Source organism: Anomaloglossus baeobatrachus, chromosome 1, assembly GCF_048569485.1.
Source record: "Anomaloglossus baeobatrachus isolate aAnoBae1 chromosome 1, aAnoBae1.hap1, whole genome shotgun sequence".
Lineage (NCBI taxonomy): Eukaryota > Metazoa > Chordata > Amphibia > Anura > Aromobatidae > Anomaloglossus > Anomaloglossus baeobatrachus.
The window spans coordinates 505,963,664-505,984,556 of record NC_134353.1 but is presented as its reverse complement, the minus strand read 5'-3'; the positions used below and the strand labels follow the sequence as shown (position 1 = coordinate 505,984,556).

Here is a 20,893-nt window from a genome sequence, read left to right as displayed (position 1 = left end):
AAGCTGCTGATTTTACAAACTTTACTTGCTTGTGTTTCAAATCCTATACATCCGAGCTGACAACTAAAGCTATGTATAGAATTAACATGATAGTGCCGGTATAACACTGGCTTTAGGTTATATAGGAAAATCCTGGTGATGATTGGTGCGCTTTAAATTCCATCAACCATACTACTAAAAAGACTTGAGAAGTATTGAGGTTGGTTCCAAGCTGCAATTTGATATAGTGTATTATAATAAAGCAGGCTTTACACGCTGTGATCTCGCTAGCGAGATTGCAAGCGATCGTACCCGCCCCCATCGGTTGTGCGACACGGGCAAATCGCTGCCCGTCACACATACTTACCTGCCCTGCGATGTCATTCTGGCCGGCGAACCGCCTCTTTTCTAAGGGGGCGGTTCGTGCAGCGTCACAGCGATGTCACACGGCAGGCGTCCAATAGAAGTGGATGGGCGGGGATGAGCGGGACGTAAACATCCCGCCCACCTTCTTCCTTCCACATTGCCAGCGGGATGCAGGTAAGCTGTGTTCATCATTCCCAGGGTGTCACACGGAGCGACGTGTGCTGCCTCGGGAACGATGAACAACCAGAGCACAGAAGGACGTTCGATTTTTTTAAAATGAGCGACGTGTCAATGAGCAACGATAAGGTGAGTATTTTTGCTCGTTCATAGTCGCTCATTTGTGTTACACGCTACGATATGTGAAACGAGGCCGGATGTGCGTCACTAACGACGTGACCCCGATGACATATCATTAGATATATCGTAGCGTCTAAAGCAGCCTTAACTCTTAGGACGTCCATAATTTAAAAATCCTCATCTTTGATTTCTACAGGTTCTGGAACCGCTGAGCACAGATGTGAGCTGCACTGATGTGAGCTGCTAATGTTGTGTCAAAGTTGCAGCCAAAATACCGACTCTCAGAGCAGTGATGGGGAGCTGTACTGAAGTCCACTTTTCTAAAAGTAAAAAATTAATTTAACATGTTCATTGAATAATTTAGGATGATATCATATACCGTGTTTTCCCAAAAATAAGATAGGGTCTTATATATTTTTTTTTTGCATGGGTTAAGGCTTATTTTTAGTTGAATTAGCTCAATAAAAACCTTTCATTCTTCACTTTCTTCAATCTAGACATTGGCTTGTTTCAGAAACATTCCGCTTTCAACACCTGTCAGTGTGAAAATGAAGCTGCAATCACGACATGACCACATATAGCTGCTTCCTCCCTTGACTTCATCAGAAGAATCATTAACGTAATTATGTCAACATGATGCTCATTGTTATATCCTAATCTCTTGTAAGTTTTGAACTTCCTTCCATCTTCTAACAAGCTTCCGTCTTGCGTCCAGCTCAACAGGAAAACAGATAAATGAAAATATCTCCAAGTAGACCACAGTGAGGGCTGGAATGAAGGACCTTCCCCGAAGGATGAGCTCATATCTCTTATTAGTTACTTGTACTGATTATTTATTACGTTTAGAAGGAAGAAAGAAAATATATTCACAGCACATACAAAATGTATTTTACAATAAAGAGGTTATCTCACATTTCAATATATATATTATTTTAAACATGACAGGTTCCCTTTAGTGGTGTACACTATGGGGAGAAATACAGTGAAGGAAATAATTATTTGATCCCTTGCTGATTTTGTAAGTGTATCCACTGACAAAGATATGAACAGTTTATAATTTTAAGGTATTTTAACAGTGAGAGATAGAATATCCAAAATAAAATCCGGAAAATCGCATTGTATAAATTAAATACATTTATTTGCATTTTGTAGAGAGAAATAAGTATTTGATCCTTTACCAACCATTGAGAGTTCTGGCTCCTAATCAACTTATTACCTGCATTAAAGACAGCTGTCTTAAATTGTCACCTGTATAAAAGACTCCTAACCACAGACTCAATTAATCAGTCAGACTCTAACCTCTACAACATGGGCAAGACCAAAGAGCTTTCTAAGGATGTCAGGGACAAGATCATAGACCTGCACATGGCTGGAATGGGCTACAAAATCATAAGTAAGATGCCTTGTAAGAAGGAGACAACTGTTGGTTCAATAGTAAAAAAAAATGGAAGAAATACAAAATGACTGTCAATCGGCATCGATCTGGGGCTTCATGCAAAATGTCACCTCATTGGGTATCTAAGATCATGAGGAAGATGAGAGATCAGCCTAAATCTATACAGGGGAACTTGTTCATGATCTCAAGGCAGCTGGGACCACTGTCACCAAGAAAACCATTGGTAACACATTACACCATAATGGATTAAAATCCTGCAGTGCCCACAAAGTCCCACTGCTCAAGAAGGCACATGTGCAGGCCTGTCTGAAGTTTGCCAATGATCACCTGGATGATTCTGAGAGTGATTGTGAAAAGGTACTATGGTCAGATGAGACAAAAATTGAGCTCTTTGACCTTAACTCAACCCGCCATGTTTGGAGGAAGAGAAATGCTGCCTATGATTCAAAGAACACCATCCATTCTGTCAGCCATGAAGGTGGAAGCATTATGTTTTGGGGCTGTTTCTCTGCTAAGAGGACAGAACTACTTCCCAGCATCAATAGAACAGGAATACTTCCCAGCATCAATGGGACAATGGATGGAGCCATGTACCATAAAATCCTGAATGCTAACATCCTTCCTTCTGCCAGGACATTACAAATGGGTCGTGGCTGGGTCTTCCAGCACCACAGTGACCCAAAACATACAATCAAGGCAACAAAGGAGTGGCTCAAAAAGAAGCCAGTCTCCACATCTTAATCCCTTAGAAAACTTATGGAGGGAGCTGAAGCTCCGAGTTACCAAGCGGCAGCCTCAAAATCTTAATGATTTAGAGATGATCTCAAAAGAGCAGTGGACCAAAATTACTCCTGACGTGCGCAAACCTCATCATCAACTGCAAACAAATGTCTGACTGCTGTGTATTAACTCTTGTTTGCCAGAGGGATTAAATACTTATTTAATGCAAAATGCAAAATACAAATAAATTTATATAATTTATACAATGTGATTTTCTGGATTTTTTTTATAATCTATCTCTGTTAAAATTAACCTACCCTTAAAATTAGAGACATTTCATATCTTTGTCAGTGGGTAAGCTTCTAAAATCAGCAAGGGATCAAATACTCTTTTCCCCCACTGCACTTATCCATCATGTAATGCCATCAGGGAGTCTTTTGATTGGTTCTAAATATATTTTGCAGCAGGAAAATGACTCCAAATGTAGCGCCCCTGAACCCTTCAGGGCACTACTAGGTACTGCATCCTGACCTGGATGCAGGGCCTACCCCCAGGGACCTGGAAGCCCAGTACCAGTACCAACAAAACACAACATCCCCACTTTCCCACTCCCAATTAGGGATGACTGACTAGTCTGGGACCCAATGGATGGCCACCCAGAGGTGGTGCCAGTCCAGTCCACTAGCCGACAGCCCAGTTGGAGGAGACAAACAGACACAGACAGACACTCAGACAGAGAGAGGAGTCCGGTAGTGACAGTTGAAGGGAACGGACGTGTCTCCAGACGGGTGAAAGAAAAAATGTTCGTAGACCTCGAGAGCTAAGAAGACATTGTAGACAATCCGTTCCAAGCAAAGACTGAAGTTTATTCCGAGATAGCAACAGAGCAGATAAGACAGGTTATCGGCACGAAGACACACGCAGGTGTCTTGCAGAACAGCAGAATTAGCAACAGATGAAGGAGTGCCCCCAATGGGCGTGTGGGGGCTTATATACATGTTAGACAAAGGAAAGCTCATACTGCAGAGAAAGGCGTACACATTAGAAAACAAAGAATATAATGATACATCATGACATTATTTACGAGCATTGCGGTAAAAACTTATCAGATCCCTATGGGCCTCCATGATACTTTTAATTAATTCAGTAATGTTGTCATGTCTGGCCTCTCTGATCCCTGAAGGCGCCTCTACTTCACATAACTCTTCAAACACTGACAACTCTATTGACAACTTTGTTTCTTTATCAATTCAATATACCTACTGTTTGACGACACATCATGATCTATCAACTGACGCAATTGTATTCTTCTATTCGATTTAACCTTTTTAGACATTTTCTTATACTTGCTAATAACACTGATATCATCTCTTTCTCCTCTCTGGGGGGAGAACTCTAGCCAAAGAATAGCCCGGACTGCTGCCCCAAAGGGGCTCAAGGGAGAGCAGCATGACTAGGAGGGATGCCAGGCCATAGGGTCAGTAAGGGGTTAATGTAAAGTTTAGTTTGAGCGGGAAATCTGGGGGTGGTAACTAAGGGGCAGTTAGGACTAGGGGTCAGTTCTATTGGTCAGGGGTTGGGGCTGTTGAGGGGTCGTATATAGGTCAGGTCAAGGGTGTGGGTGGGCATTCCTACCTGGACGGTGACTGGAATCGTTTCGTCGAGCGTCTGAAGATGGAGGGCCTCATGTCCCAGATGAAGAGGATGGTGGAGCAGCGCGGACAGCAGTGGATGATGGAGCAGCTGCAGTGATGGTCCAGCGACGGCGCTGAAGATGGGACCCCCCTGCCTCCGAAGCGGCAGCAAAGAACCCGCCTCCTGAACGCCTCAGCCCAGAGATGACACCGAGGAGCCGGTGGTAGAGACGGAGCCCCAGTGGAGGACGTGCGGCGGCGGTGGATTCAGGAGTCGGGACGTCGCGAGGCCTGGGCCGGAAGTCGGGCCGCGGGCAGCGGGGCGGTGAGTGACGTGGCCGGCCTCCCCTCCACTTCCGGTTCACGGCGCACAGTGGTGACGCGCGCGTCGCGGCTGCGTGACCCGGCGCGGTCACCTTACCCGGCGCGGTCACGTGACGCGGCGCGCTCACCTGATCCGGCGCTCCCTGCGGAACCGTCCTGCTCCCCTGGCCCGTCCTGCTCCACTGACTTGGCGTAGTCACGTGGGGCGGCGTCGCGGTCACGTGGAGCGGCGTCGCGGTCACGTGGGGCGGCGTCGCGGTCACGTGGGGCGGCGCTGCGGTCACGTGGGCCGGTGGCCCTGTCACATGACCGCGACTCACGAGCTGGGCACCCTGCGGCACCCCAAGGAGCCAGGAGAGAGGGACGGGACCCTCCAACGCAGCTGGGGGCAGAGCCTATGCTGGAGCATAGGGCTTCTGTGGCAGCAAAGGGGCCGAGGCAACGGCACAGATCGGAACGGCGCAGAATCTGGACGGATGACCACAGGGTGGCGTCGGGATCAGCCACACCACGCGGGGCTGCTGTCCGGCAGGGCTCCAGCAGGATTGTCGCAGGAGGATCGGTCGCCGGATCGCGGCACAGCGCAGCACCGCATGCAGGCATTTATCCGGGCGGGCCGGGCTACAGGTCGAGCCTGCCGGACGGCGGGCTCCCTGGCCCAGGGTCCAGTAAGGAGGACGACATCGTGGAGGACGACGTCGCAGAGGATGACAGCATTAGTGACGATGAACCGGCTGGAGCGCGTCGCGGAGGACATGTGACGGCTGTTTCGGGGACCTCTCGGAGTCAGCCTGGTAAGACCACGGTTTTCCCTATCTCTAGCATGTCTGGTTTGGCGGTTGGTGGAGAGTCTGGTGGTATGAGTGGCGTTCAGGGTTTGAATGTGGTTTCTGGTGGTATGGACGGTGTGCCTGGTGGCTCGAGTGAGGGGCCGGGTGCGAATGTGGTGCCGGGTGACGGCAGTGTGGCATCCGAGTTGCTGCGCTTGGTTAGGGGTTTATTTGCCCCTGTGGAGGGTCCTAGCATGGTGTGGCAGGGAGCGGCTGGCGTGCCGGTTCAGGATGTTGTGGCCACTGCAGCCGGTGCGGCGGCCAGTGGAAATGTTGTTAGTGAGCCGGTGGTGACGGCTCCCACTGCCTCAGCTGCTGCTGCGGTAGATGTAGTTCGTTTAGATGACAAGGCCAGAGGGGAAGTGTATGTCTGCTTTGATGGGCCATTGGGGACGCATTTGAAGCAGAAGGTTAGGGAGAAAATATGGAAGGACGTATATGTTGAGATATTCTTGTTACTTCCTTTGGAGAAGTTTAACCTTGATCGGGTTAAACCGGATGAGAGTAAAAAGGATGAGGCAGAGCGGCGGCGTTATCGCCTTATTCCTCGCACTTTCCAGAATTGGTTGCAGGCGTTTGTGATACTGGCCAGCATGGTGGGGGAAAAGGCTCCGGACAACTGTTCGGCGCTTTTTTGTTACCTGGATTCTATTTGTTAAGCGTATAGGACCTATGGGGGGACTGCTTGACTACGATATGACGAGCAGTTTCGCCAGAGGAAAGCGGTGAGACCCAGCTTATGGTGGAACCACAAGGAAATCAGTCTCTGGATGCGGTTGATGGCTGCGCCAAAGTCGTCGTCGCAGTCCTTTCCAGGGGGTTCCGGCGGGGGATCATTTGGCACCTCGCCGGGGCCCAAAAAGGGCGTTTGCTGGCAGTTCAATGAAAAGACTGCCGCGTTGGGTCCTCCTGCCGATTTAAGCATGAATGTTCGGGCTGTGGTGGCGCCCACAGTTATATCAAGTGCTTCAGGAAGGCAAAAAGGAAGGCCGCAGAGTCTTCGTCAAAAAGGGAGGACCCCGGTGAGGGTAGATCGGATGGCGCCGTTTCTAAGTAGATACCCGGATCGGGTGACAGCAGAGTTGTTGAGGGAAGGTTTTAGTTCTAGTTTCAAGATACCGTCAGTTGTTAAGCCTGGCGAGATTCGTTTAAAAAATTTACAGTCGACTCGCTTACATGGCGAGATAGTTGCAGGTAAGTTGTGGAAGGAGGTGGAATTAGGACGGATGGTGGGGCCCTTTGTTACCCCTCCATTGCCTGACTTGGTGGTGTCCCCGTTGGGGTTAGTCCCAAAAAAGGAACCTAACAAGTTTCGGCTGATCCACCATTTGTCATATCCCACTGGCAGGTCGGTGAATGACGGTATTGATCCTGAGCTGGTTTCAGTATCGTATTTTCATTTTGATAGGGCGGTGGAATGGCTAAGGAAGTTGGGTCGTGGTTCGCTTTTGGCGAAAACGGACGTAGAAGCCGCCTTCCGCCTGTTATCGGTGCACCCGGACAGTTTTCACCTATTGGGGTGTTGGTGGGCAGACAAGTTTTATGTAGATGTTGTTTGCCTATGGGCTGTTCAATTTCATGTTCTTATTTTGAGAAGTTTAGTTGTTTTTTGGAATGGGTAATTAAGGAGGAGGCGGGCTTGGGTTCAGTGTTGCACTACTTGTATGACTTTTTGTGCATAGGGCCTGCTGGATCTTCACAGTGTTCCCTTTTGCTTCGGACAGTGGAGCAGGTTGCTCGCCGTTTTGGCGTTCCGTTGGCGCCTGAAAAGACGGAGGGTCCGGTTACAGTTTTAAAATTTCTGGGAATTGAGTTAGATACAGTTGCCATGGAGTGCCGCTTGCCAGAGGACAAGCTGGGAGATTTAAGGCATTGTGTTCAAAGGGCCTTGGAGGCCAAGAAGATTTGTTTACGGGTTTGCAGTCCCTGTTGGGGAAGTTGAATTTTGCTTGTAGGATTTTGCCGATGGGAAGAGTTTTTTCCCGTCGCTTGGCGCAAGCCACTACCGGCGTGTCGCATCCTCTGCATTTCGTACGTTTGAAGGTCGAGCACAAGGCTGACCTGAGAGTATGGTCCCGTTTTTTGCAATTGTATAATGGACGGTCATTGTGGCTTCGTGAGGTGGTGTCCAATGATGAGTTGGTCCTTTATACGGACGCGGCGGGGTCCAGTGGCTTTGGGGCATATTTTGGGGGGAGATGGTGTGTCGGCAGGTGGCCTGAATCTTGACGGGTTTCCGGTTTGACCAGGAATTTGGCTTTGTTGGAACTTTTCCCTATTGTCGTGGCCATAGAAGTTTGGGGGCAGGATCTGAGAGACAGAAAGGTGCGTTTTATGTGTGACAACCTGGGGGTTGTTCAATGTGTTAACAAGTTGACAGCAGATTCCCCTCTGGTGGTGGATCTTTTGCGGCATTTGGTGTTGAAGTGTCTGGAGCTTAATTTGTGGGTTTGTGCTGTGCACAGGGCCGGATTATAGGCGGGACAGACGGGGCTTCAGCCCAGGGGCCCCCACCACAAGAGCCTCTGAGGGGGCCCCCACCACCATCTGGGTGTCCGCCATTTTATTACTGTCGCAGTGGTTCAGGACTGCACTGTACCTTTAAGGTATTTCAATTCCGGCCATCAATGTACTGCAGACACGCCCACTGCACGCTGTGTGGGCTGCGTCTGCCAGGATGACGTCACCGCGCTGCTGTTTCTTCCTGCCGTAGAGGAGCTTGTGGGAGGACCGGAGGTCTCAGTGGATCCCGGTAAGTATGAGGTCATTAATCATGGTGCCGGCCGGGCAGGAGACTGCAGTGAGGAGGGAGCAGGACGCCGCTGATAACTCCGACGGGATTCCATAGTGTCAGCACAGCGGCCACTCTGCTATCAGTGTGAGTTATTGCAGGAGTGTGACCTGCTGCAGATCAGGTCGGGCTGTCAGTGCCGGGTCATCGGCCTCATCCCTCCCCTGCAATAACCCACACTGATCTCCAGCACAAACATCACTACACAGATCCTGCACTGATCACATCTGAGCCTGCAGCACACATTACACTATATGGCCCATATTACATATAGAATATGTTACATCCTGTCCTGTAGGCCCAGGTGTGATCAGTGCAGGGCATGGTATATCTGTGTACATGGTATACCACATCCAGCGTACAGAGTAGTGTGATATACTGTGTACACACATCAGATGGTATATAATAATGTGTATATTGTATAACATCTGGTGTCTGTATCACAGTATATTGTGTACCAGTCATGTATTCTCCTGTACACTGTACAGGGGCGTACCTTTGGGGGGCATGCGGCATATTTGTCCCTGCACAGCAATCAGGGGGGCACCATTAAAAAGTGTGAGGCAGCAGTATGGTGGGAGAAAATTTTAAGTGGAGAAAAGTGTGAGGGGCATAGTATAGAGACTGGGTAGTGGGGGGGGGATAAGCAGTATAGAGAAGGGGCAGCATGGTGGTTAGTGTGAGGGCACAGTATGCTGAGGAGGGGGAATGTGAGACTGAGGTACAGTATAGTGACTGTATAGTGAAGGAGGTAGGCAGTATAGAGAAGGGTCAGCATGGTGGCCAGTGTGAGGGCACAGTATGGAGGCACAGTATGAGGAGGAGAGGGAATGTGAGACTGAGGTGCGGTATAGAGAAGGGGCAGCATGGTGGCCAGTGTGAGGGCACAGTATGGAGGCACAGTATGCTGAGGAGGGGGAATGTGAGACTGAGGTGCGGTATAGTGACTGTATAGTGAAGGAGATCGGAAGTATAGAGAAGGGGCAGCATGGTGGCCAGTGTGAGGGCACAGTAAGGAGGGCACAGTATGCTGAGGAGGGGGAATGTGAGACTGAGGTGCGGTATAGTGACTGTATAGTGAAGGAGGTAGGCAGTATAGAGAAGGGGCAGCATGGTGGCCAGTGTGAGGGCACAGTATGGAGGCACAGTATGCTGAGGAGGGGGAATGTGAGACTGAGGTGCGGTATAGTGACTGTATAGTGAAGGAGATCGGCAGTATAGAGAAGGGGCAGCAAGGTGGCCAGTATGAGGGCACAGTATGGAGGGCACAGTATGCTGAGGAGGGGGAATGTGAGATTGAGTTGCAGTATAGTGACTATATAGTGAAGGAGGTAGGCAGTATAGAGAAGTAGCAGCATGGTGGGTAGTGTGAGGGCACAGTATGCTGAGGAGGGGGAATGTGAGACTGAGGTGCGGTATAGTGACTGTATAGTGAAGGAGGTAGGCAGTATAGAGAAGGGGCAGCATGGTGGGCAGTGTGAGGGCACAGTATGGAGGGCACAGTATGCTGAGGAGGGGGAATGTGAGACTGAGGTACAGTATAGTGACTGTATAGTGAAGGAGGTAGGCAGTATAGAAAAGGGGCAGCATGGTGGCCAGTGTGAGGGCACAGTATGGAGGGCACAGTATGCTGAGGAGAGGGAATGTGAGATGGAGGTACAGTATAGTGACTGGGTAGTGAAGGAGATCGGCAGTAAAGAGAAGGGGCAGCAAGGTGGCCAGTGTGAGGGCACAGTATGGAGGGCACAGTATGCTGAGGAGGGGGAATGTGAGATTGAGTTGCAGTATAGTGACTATATAGTGAAGGAGGTAGGCAGTATAAAGAAGTAGCAGCATGGTGGGCAGTGTGAGGGCACAGTATGCTGAGGAGGGGGAATGTGAGACTGAGGTGTGGTATAGTGACTGTATAGTGAAGGAGGTATGCAGTATAGAGAAGGGGCAGCATGGTGGCCAGTGTGAGGGCACAGTATGGAGGGCACAGTATGCTGAGGAGGGGGAATGTGAGACTGAGGTACAGTATAGTGACTGTATAGTGAAGGAGGTAGGCAGTATAGAGAAGGGGCAGCATGGTGGCCAGTGTGAGGGCACAGTATGCTGAGGAGAGGGAATGTGAGACTGAGGTGCGGTATAGTGACTGGATAGTGAAGAAGGTAGGCAGTATAGAGAAGGGGCAGCATGGTGGCCAGTGTGAGGGCACAGTATGGAGGGCACAGTATGCTGAGGAGAGGGAATGTGAGATTGAGTTGCACTGTCAGTGATTTTGGTACTGTGGGTGAGGGCAGTATAGAGAGGGGATTGCATGGGGGACATTGTGAGGGCACAGCTCAGGAGGGGGCACAGTATAGACATTTGGAAGTATAGTGGGTACACAATGTAGAGGACTGTGTGAAGAGGGGGCACAGAACTGAAAGAAGAGGCCATGTACCATAAGAATGACATTGTGTGGGTCATTTTATGCAGGGAGCACAGTGAGGGGCAATTATTTATTCAGACACAGTGTAGCTCATATATTTATATTTAGGAGCATTATAATCATTCTGCTATTTATTTTAAGGGCATAATGTCGAGATGTGCTGCAGAAGGCCCGGGAGGTCTGCAGAGATGAGCTGTGGATGTGAATAGTCATCATGACGTCTGGACAAGATGGAGAAGAAAGAATAAGATGACTCAGAGAAGATGTCACCTACAAGGTACCCGGATGTAACTGTATGTGTGTGATACTCAAAGCTTCTCCTCAGGACTGTGGTTCCTCTATGGTCCAAAGTCTGATAAATACTGACAACTCCCAGCATTTTCTCACAATTGTTAAGGACAAACTGGGAGTTGTTAATTCATGTGATACAAATGTATATGGGGATGTGACATTACAATATATTGTTGTAGTAAATATGGTACTGTAGTCATGTATTGGTGGTTCTGGTGATATATTCGTTTACTGATGAGGGTGCTAGTGATGTATTTTGGTATTGCTTTTGGTTCTGGTGCTGTACACCATGTGCAGAATTATTAGGCAAGTTGCATTTTAGAGGATTTTTTTTATTATTGATAAACAACTATTTTCTCAGTTAGCCCAAAAGACTCATAAATATCAAATCTTAATATTTTTGGCAGTTGGAGGGGTTTTTAGATTTGGCTTCTTAGGAGGATCTGTTTGTGCAGGTCACTATTACTGTGCAGAATTATTAGGCAACTTAATAAAAAGCAAATATATTCCCCTCTCACTTGTTTATTTTCACCAGGTAAACCAATATAACTGCACAAAATTTAGAAATAAACATTTCTGACATGCAAACACAAAACCCAAAAAATTAGTGACCAATATAGCCCCCTTTCTTTCTGATGACACTCAGCAGCCTACCATCCAACGATTCTGTCATTGCTTGATCTGTTTACGATCAACATTGCGTGCAGCAGCCACCACAGCCGCCAGACACTGCTCCCAGAGGTGCACTGTTTTCCCTCCCTGTAGATCTCACATTTTATGAGGGACCACAGGTTCTCTATGGGGTTCAGATCAGGTGAACAAGGGGGCCATGTCATTATTTTTTCATCTTTTAGACCTTTACTGGCCGGCCACGCTGTGGAGTAGTTGGATGCATGTGATGGAGCATTGTCCTGCATGAAAATCATGTTTTTCTTGAACGATAGCGACTTCTTACTGTACTACTGCTTGAAGAAGTTGTCTTCCAGAAACTGGCAGTAGGTCTGGGAGTTGAGCTTCACTCCATCCTCAACGCGAAAAGGTCCCACAAGTTCATCTTTAATGATACCAGCCCATACCAGTACCCACCTCCACCTTGCTGGCATCTGAGTCGGAGTGGAGCTCTCTGCCCTTTACTGATCCAGCCTCTGGCCCATCCATCTGCCCATCAAGAGTCACTCTCATTTCATCAGTCCATAAAACATTTGAAAAATCAGTCTTCAGATATTTCTTGGCCCAGTCTTGAGGTTTTATCTTATGTTTCTTGTTCAGAGGTGGTGGTTTTTCAGCCTTCCTTACCTTGGCCATGTCCCTGAGTATGGCACACCTTGTGCTTTTTGATACTCCAGTGACGTTGCAGCTCTGAAATATGGACAAACTGGTGGCAAATGGCATCTTGGCAGCTTCACGCTTGATTTTTCTCAATTCATGGGCAGTTATTTTGCGCCTTTTTTGCCCAGCATGCTTCTTGCGACCCTGTTGGCTATTTGCCATGAAACGCTTGATTGTTCGGTGATCACGCTTCAAAAGTTTGGCAATTTCAAGACTGCTGCATCCCTCTGCAAGACATCTCACAATATGGACTTTTCAGAGCCCGTCACATCTCTCTTCTGACCCATTTTGCCAAAGGAAAGGAAGTTGCCTAATAATTAAGCACCCCTTATATAGGTTGTTGATGTCATTACACCGCACCCCTCCTCATTACAGAGATGCACATCACCTGAGTTACTTAATTGGTAGTTGGCTCTCAGCCTATACAGCTTGGAGTAGGACGACATGTATAACAAGTATCATGTGAGCAAAATACTCATTTGTCTAATAATTCTACACACAGTGTATTTATGTACATTTTACTGATTCTGATCCTGTACACATGTAGCAAGCCATAATTTGTAAAATTACATGACTGCAAGGGTTTCTACATTATGTTAGTAGCATTAAAGGGGTTGTCCAGGTTTGTGATGAAAGTTTCTATGTGACTGCAGACTTCTGAATCCTCAGTGTGCACACTGCACACTGTCAGGACTCTCCGATGCCAGCACTGAGAGCTTGAGGGCATGTAACTATTGAGTGAGGCTGCAGACGTCTAATTTGAATGTGGCCGGAAGTAATCAAATCGCATACTTGCAGTCCCATGACTACTTGCTCATGGCACGGGAAAATCGTAACAGTGTGCAGTCCGCAAGCTGTGAGAATTCAGAAGTCTGCAGTCATATAGGATAACAACAAATTTTCCTTGTCGACCTGGACAACCCCTTTAATAATAAAAGTAAGCCCCGTAGCATGCCCAATCCAACAACCTGTAATATACTCAATGTAAGGATTCAGCTCTGCTTGCTAATTCCAGAAGTGGTCACATGACCACTTGCAGGTCATTTTAATACTTTGAGTCACAATTAGCTTCTCTTCCTGCTTCTCTTTATGGGCTGTAGTATTTCACTGAACATTGAGAGAATTAGGAAGAGCAGCTCATCGGCACGTGTGAAAATGGCGTATGAGCGGTCACATGACAACTACTCAAACCGCATAAGCCGTGTATAGAAGGGGGTGCCAAACTGACCTCCTACTCCATGGACAGGAAAACCTAGATCCACCTCTGATACTGTGTATGGTATACCGTGTACAGACATCAGCTGCTATGTACTACTCCGGAGATAATACAATAGAGAGCACATTAGTATTTTTATCAACCATGGCTGCCAGTGAGAACTTTCCCTTTCTGTATTTTTACTATTCCATGGCTGTCTTAACATTGGGATCAATAAAAAAATGTGAGTAACTTTCTGTGTATAAGTGTAAATGTGAATGTGGCAGAACAGGATAAGATCCATGCTCAGTGGATTTATATCTAAATGCTACAGTTCGTGCTCTACTGTTATGGCTAAAAATGTTAACGTTATGGGGCCCCCACCAGATTTTCTGCCCAGGGGCCCCCACCAACCTTAATCTGGCCCTGGCTGTGCATGTGCCGGGTGTTCTGAATTCCGTGGCTGATGCTTTATCTCGCTTCCAGTGGGACCGTTTACGAAAGCTGGCGCCGGACGCGGAGCAGCAGGAGACCGTGTGGCCCGTCTGGTTGTGGGACCTGGTTTGCAGCCGGCCTGGAATTTGATCAAACAATCGGTGGCACCCAGTACGTGGCGCAGCTATACTGCGGCGTGGGATCGTTGGCTCGAGTTGGTTGCTGAGGTTGGAGGTGATGTACATGAAGATGACAGGGTTTATTTAGTTTTATTCATGATGGGTAGAGCGAAGGAAGAAGGCTTGTCATGGTCGGCGGTTGTTGGCAGGCTGGCTGGCATGGCTTTCTTTTTTAGGTTACTGGGCTGGAAGGACGTCACTAAGGATTTCATGGTGCGCCAGGCGTTGAAGGGCTACCGTAGGGCAAGGGCATGCCGAGACCTTAGGCGCCCGGTGTCTTTTGAACTGCTGGGCAATTTGTTGTCAGTTTTGCCCCGTGTGTGCTTTTCAGAGTATGAATGCCGTTTGTTTGGGACCGCTTTCGTTTTGGCCTTCTTTGGTGCATTTAGAATCAGTGAACTGGTGAGTAGGAACACGAGGAGTCACGGAGGTTTGTTTGTTGGAGGATGTGGCATGTGGTGTGGATGTGGTACGGTACGGTCAAAGACGGATCAGCTGGGTAGAGGTGGTGTGGTGGAACTGTGAGGTGTACCTGGCCTAGCGGAGTGCCCCATCAAACAGGTTTTGTCATTTTTAGAGGTGAGGGGAACCCGCCCGGGGTCCCTTTTGTCTCATCAAGACTGGTCAGCCTTGTCCAGTTATTAGTTTGTCTGCATCTTTCGGAGGTGCCTGCAGTGTTGCGGTCTCAACAAGGCTGAGTTCGCGTCTCATTCCTTTTGGATTGGGGCTGCGACTCAGGCGGCTCGTTGGGGCCTGGGCGCGCAGGCTGTCCGTAAGATTGGACGCTGGGAATCGGCTAGGTATAGATCCTACGTGCGGCCAACCTTGTTGTAATATGTTGGGTGGGGGGTCGGGTCGGGACGGTATTTGCTTGGTCCTCATTACCTCTTTCTTCCCCATGTCCCCTCCCCTCCCCCCCCATGTTGTCACTTTTTATCTCGTAGGATTACCATTGTTGGTATGGGTGCTCGGTCACTCGTATGTGTACTGGGGTGCGTTTCGTGCGGGAGTAAGACCGAACAGCTGTCACTTGGGGGTCCCCAGGGAAAAGGCGACAGTGCGATGGATCGGCGTCAGGGGTATGTTGTGGAGTGAAGTTTTGCCTACCTGGCGCCACCATGCAGAGTTGGATAGACCTCCGGACGTGGTAGTGCTACACGCGGGTGGGAATGACTTGAGTCTTCGGGCATCCAGGGACCTGATCTAGGACATAAAGTGCGACTGCCTGCGGCTCCTGTCATCCCACCCGGGTCTAGTGATCGTGTAGTCTGATATTGTAGCGCGGCGGGCATGGCAGCGCGCCAGGTCGGTGGAGGCTGTTAACAGAGCGCGTAGTAAAGTTAATCGTGAGATTGGGCGTTTTGTTTCTCGGGTCAAGGGTGTCTTGGTTCGGCACCCGGAGTTGGAATCGGCATCCGCCGACCTGTTGCGGCGGGACAGGGTCCATTTAAATTCAGTTGGGAATGATATCTGGGCCTTAGGGCTTATGGAAGGGGTCGACAAGGCTTTGGTGTTGTGGGAGGACTCGCGCGCACAAGGGGTCATGCGCACTCACGGTGGCGGAAAGGGGGGGGTGTCTGAAGGTGGGGGTTTTGCACAGAGGAGAGGACGGAACCCAGTGCCGGAGCGGGTTACCTCTAGCGGTGCAAATATTTGGTGAAACGGGTCCTTGCTGGGTTGAGTCTCAGCGGGACATGGTGTGGGCAACATCTGGCCAGGGCTCTCGAGTCGGTGTGTTGCGCCTGAGGGTCAGGAGGTGGGCCAATGTTGCAAGGAACAGTTTGGTCAACCTTCAGGTACCCCCCCCCTTCCTTTCCGGGTGTTCTTCAATGAAGATTTGTATTGTTATATTGCCTGTGTTTTGTTATTAATAAATGGGGCTACTGTGGCCTTTATATCCAATGTCACGCAGTGTCGGTGTTTATTTTAGATAAGAACCCTAGGGGGGTAGGGGTTTTTGGGTGAATGATAGGCCTTTAGTCAGACATTCCGGAGTCAAGAGTAGCCCGGACTGCTGCCCCAAAGGGGCTCAAGGGAGGTCAGCATGACTAGGAGGGATGCCAGGCCATAGGGTCAGCAAGGGGTTAATGTAAAGTTTAGTTTGACCGGGAAATCTGGGGGTGGTAACTAAGAGGCAGTTAGGACTAGGGGTCAGTTCTATTGGTCAGGGGGTGGGGCTGTTGAGGGGTCGTATATAGGTCAGGTCAAGGGTGTGGGTGGGCATTCCTACCTGGACGGTGACTGGAATCGTTCCCACCCGCCCGCCCTGATGGTAGATTCAACATCGACGGAGAAGAGGAGGAAGATCGTGATTTGTCGCAGCGGCGGAAAGGAGGGGGGTGTCTGAAGGTGGGGGTTTTGCACAGAGGAGAGGACGGAACCCAGTGCCGGAGCGGGTTACCTCTAGCGGTGCAAATGTTTGGTGAAACGGGTCCTTGCTGAGTTGAGTCTCAGCGGGACATGGTGTGGGCAACATCTGGCGAGGGCTCTCGAGTCGGTGTGTTGCGGCTGAGGGGCAGGAGGTGGGCCAATGTTGCAAGGAACAGTTTGGTCAACCTTCAGGTACTCCCCCCCCCTTCCTTTTCGGGTGTTCTTCAATGAAGATTTGTGTTGTTATATTGCCTGTGTTTTGTTATTAATAAATGGGGCTGCTGTGGCCTTTATATCCAATGTCACGCAGTGTTGGTGTTTATTTTAGATAAGAACCCTAGGGGGGTAGGGGGTTTTGGGTGAATGATAGGTCTTTAGTCAGACATTCCGGAGTCATGCATCTCATTAGCTGCAAAGTTAGTTTGCTCAAGTCTGCCCAAGATGGCTGTTAGATACAACATGGCTGCTCAGCATATTATGGCTGACTATTCTCTAACAACGGGGTCATGTAATGGTGAACCAGATGTCAAGGAGAGTGGTCGCCAGGGACTGTACAGACAGGTACCTCTGGAACCAGAGCACCGATGGGGCACAGGGCCCTAGGTCAGGCGACAGCTTCAGGCAACCTGACAAATATCTGCACACCTGCACAGTGAAGGGACCTTCACGGACCTCACTGACCCAAGAATTCGGGGGCACCAGCAGTAAAGACCCGTCAGAACACCGATCCTACAGGGTTTGCACTGCCCGCCGTACGGACGAGAGACTGCCAAAAGACAGTAAGGGACCCACAAACGTTCCAGGCTACGGGGTCCCACGAACAAGTGAGAGGTGCTGGGGAAAGAGATTACCAGGTCACCACACCGGCACTGGGACAAAAGGGACTAGAGGTCTGAACCAGCCGTCCTCAGGGCCACAGCTCCACCTTAAAGTGAGTAAACAGAAGTTGCACTGCATCCCCACCGTGTGGTCTCCCTTCTTTCTGCGACGGAAACCTCTGTGGCGCCCTGGACAAGCCAGGACGTCACAGGTACTGCAACAACACACCCCACACCCCGGTTAGGCACATCAGCCTCACACACAAATCCTTGTTGCCTCCCTCCAGGGGCTGATGTCCACACCAGGTGGGGTGGAGCCAGGCGGTTGCCCCCACCCACTGAGGAGTTCACAGTCCTGGAAGCAGGAAGAAGGCAGTTGGAGTACGGAGAGGGAAAGGAGAAGAGAGTAGAGTGAGGTGGTAGTGGAGGAGCAAGAGCAGACTGACCGTGTACGGGTACGTGGCCCGGGCACCCAAGAGCAAGGTTGGCAGACGGTGGTGACCGTCTGCAGGAGAGGCCGATTGACGCACAACCGTGAGGACCGGGGACGGGCGGTGGCCCGCCGGTACCGAACCGGGGAGTGAAAAGAAGCCAGCACCATTCGGCAGGGCCTACGGACCCCGACCAGGCTTGGAGTCGCCGTTAAACCGGTCAAATCTGTCAGCGACGGGGAACCTCCGGGGTTTCTCAGCAGCAAAGACCCGACTGAAGGCAACCGCTCAACCGTGAAGGGAAATACAGCTACCGCCACAGCTAGAGTTCCCAGGGCCAGAGCCTGCGGGCAAAAGGGGCTCCTCTGGCAAATACACCGCTGGGGAGCGGGTTACCGGTGGGAAGCCATCGGAGCCGAAAACACATCCCAGGTGCAGGCCGTTCATCCAGCCGTTTGTTTTACCAGAGACTCCGTGTACGCTATTGGCTGAGTGAGTACTACAGTGCCGTCTGGCACTGCGCTGCCCCCGTGACCCTGCACCTCACCAAACCCCGCCATCCACCTGGCAGTCACCAGCACCGGGCCCCGGGACCACCAAAATCCCCCCTACCCACGGAGGGGAGAGAAACATCTCGGTTTCTCCCTGTCATCGCTCCCGGGATCCCCGTCCAGAGCAGCGGTGGTGTCCCAACCTCACCACAACCGTGGGTGGCGTCACAGACCGACTTCCCAAACCCCAAAAAACTATTCCCCTTTCACTCACGGGCGAGGAGCGCCGCTCGAGTCCCCGGATCCGGCCCACCGCTCGAGCCACCGAGCAGCAGCGCCGGACCCGAGCGTGGTGAGCGCAGCATCCCCTCCCCGCCCGCGACACCTCCATTCACTCTCTGGAGCCCAGCCCTACTTGCAGCGGGCCTACCATCCAGGCTGCCACCACCAACAGCCCCAGAGTTAACAGACTGGGCAGCGGCAGTTCCATCACTATAACCGCAACCCGCAAGTGGCGTCACAATACAAACTCTTTCACTTCCCTGTATATATACCCCTTTTAAAAAGCGTCCCCAGGGTCACGGAACCGGGCATCGGCCATTATATAACCGTGACACAGCATCCCAGTACATATACGGCCCAGGACTGAGTATCCCATAGCCCTGGGTGACACACAAATATACAGCCAATGTCATTAGGAACTACCTATAAAATAAAGAAGGAGTCCTGGAAGTGATGATAAGGTTCCCATAAAGCCCTTATCTCAGCATCATTGAGCCTGTCTGGGAACACATGAAATGCTAGAAGAATTTTTGGAAGCCTGTGTGACACCCCTGGACATCAGGTCATCACAGGGTACTGCATGCTCTTTCACTTTAGTGCAGTATTCAAATACATTGCTTCTGGGTCACCATCTTGCGGTGCTGCCCCCAACAGCAAATCAAATCCTAGATACACCCTGCACCACACCCACCAGACACACCAGTGGGCGGCTTGAGCGGAATAGGGTCGCCCACCTAGAGGTCAGAAAGGGAAGGTGAGGAGTGTCAGGGGAGAGAGAGTAGTGTGTTGGAGTAGTGAAGTGGAGGAGGCAGGGAGCGGTGGCTCCCAAGAGTAGCTGTCTAGGTTGCAGACGGTGGTCTGGACCTAGAGGAGTCGGACCCCTGGTCGCAGGGGATTGAGGCAATGTGCCTGAACCTGTCAGAGAGGACAGTCAGCAGCCTGGTCCTATCACCGGTCCAGGACCGAAGGCACGGCGGGGTACATGGACCCTAGGTCGGGGAGAAGCTTCAGGCAACCCGGCATTAACCTGTGGAGAACGGAGCCTTTATGGACTGTTCCCACTAGCTCCAGAATCGGGGCACTGGCGCAACGAGGGGGATAGGGCCTTCCATACAAGCAGCCCACTAAAAACCCAAGCGAGAGCCCTGAGAGCAGGTTCCCACACTTAGCCATAGTTGGGAGCGGGGCCCGGCAAGTCCCAGACTACCAGGCCACTATGGTTAATTTAAACTTTGTGCCAGGAGGCAGGTCACGGATGACCAGGCAGCACTGCAGGGGACGGGACCCGAACGAGCTCCCCTTTGAGCGGCATCGGCACCCAGAGACTTGGTTTACCCGGTTGTCAGCGTCTGCTTACTGGCTGAGTGAGTACATGAGTGATCTCCCCGTCACGGCACCCCGTATCACCATCCAGAGTCCGGGGGCATACCCCTACTCGTGGAGGGTAACGACACCTTGCTGCCCCATTCCATCACCCTGGGTGCTCCCAACACCGGCAGCGGTACTCCCAGTTACCACACACCATGGGTGGCGTCACGAACTATAGCTCCCCTGTAAATATCCCCCTTTTACTTTAGAGTGTGGCCCCTAAGCCCCCGGGTCCGGAGACCCTCGAGCCACGAACGGACACTACCCCTTGATCCGAGCGGTTCGATACGCTGCTGGAGCGGCACACCTACATCCACAGAAGATCTGTGCTTAGGACTTTAAGATGTTTTGAACAACCTCCCTCCTGAATTCCTTTAAAAACTGTGAGGAAGAGTGGTTAGAGGAATTGATGCTGTTTTGAAGGCTAAGTGGTGGTCACAGCAAATTCGGATTTGATATACTAGAATTTTCTATTGTTCACTAACATTGCATTTTGGTAAGTGATAAATATAAACTATTAACACTTCTATCACTTATAACACCAGTCCAGCAACACAGCAAGTATCTTCCATTGAATGCCTTTGCAACCCACTACCTGAGCAGTATGAGCAAACATTATAATATAGTATGCCCCGATTCACTAAGACAAGCAATTTTATCCCTGTCTTGGTGAGAGTGTTGGGTGGAGTGCAAGACACCTGATGCCCATGCCTCATAATCAGGTGAGCCACAAATGTTACTCCAGTGGCAGACTGGAGTAAGATTTGTGGCATAAAGTCATGAACTTCTTGAGTAGGGCTCACCACGCCACATCCCACCCCAGCATTGCCTGATTTTCTGGGCAAAAATGTTGTGAAAACCAAAATTGCACAAAAATATTGTTGTGGGTTTTTTGTCATAAATACTTTGACTAGTGGGGATGAACATGTTCCTCAAAAGCTTCATCCTCATGAT

General features: G+C 50.2%; 1 protein-coding gene across 3 annotated transcripts in view; it reads right to left on the bottom strand.

Moving 5' to 3' along the window:
* Positions 1–20,893, bottom strand: part of SUSD1 (sushi domain containing 1) — a 404,984-nt gene that overhangs the window by 339,689 nt on the left and 44,402 nt on the right. The window lies entirely within an intron of this gene.